Below are 322 nucleotides of genomic sequence, written 5' to 3'. Positions count from 1 at the left end.
GGGGAGGGGCCGGCTTCTTCCTCCTCCTCCTCCTCCTCCTGCCGGTGCTGTGGGATCGGCCCCTCTGCCTGAGCCGGAGGGGGGGCAGCCTGCTACTGAGAGCGAGAGAAAGAGGAAGGGGAAAGAAGAGAAAAAGCGGGGGGGAGCAGAGAGGGTGTTGAAACCCGCCCCCCACCTTCCCATCCCGCGATCGGTGCTGCCTCCATCAGGACAACAACCCCTCCTCCTTCCCTGCACAACAAGATGTGAAGCGGAGACTCCTGGGACTTATCCTCACCCTCCTCATCCTTACAGCTCCACTTTCTGCAGCCATTAGCGACGG

This window comes from Buceros rhinoceros, unplaced genomic scaffold (assembly GCF_000710305.1).
Source record: "Buceros rhinoceros silvestris isolate BGI_N320 unplaced genomic scaffold, ASM71030v1 scaffold22134, whole genome shotgun sequence".
Lineage (NCBI taxonomy): Eukaryota > Metazoa > Chordata > Aves > Bucerotiformes > Bucerotidae > Buceros > Buceros rhinoceros.
This window is presented reverse-complemented; position numbering follows the sequence as displayed.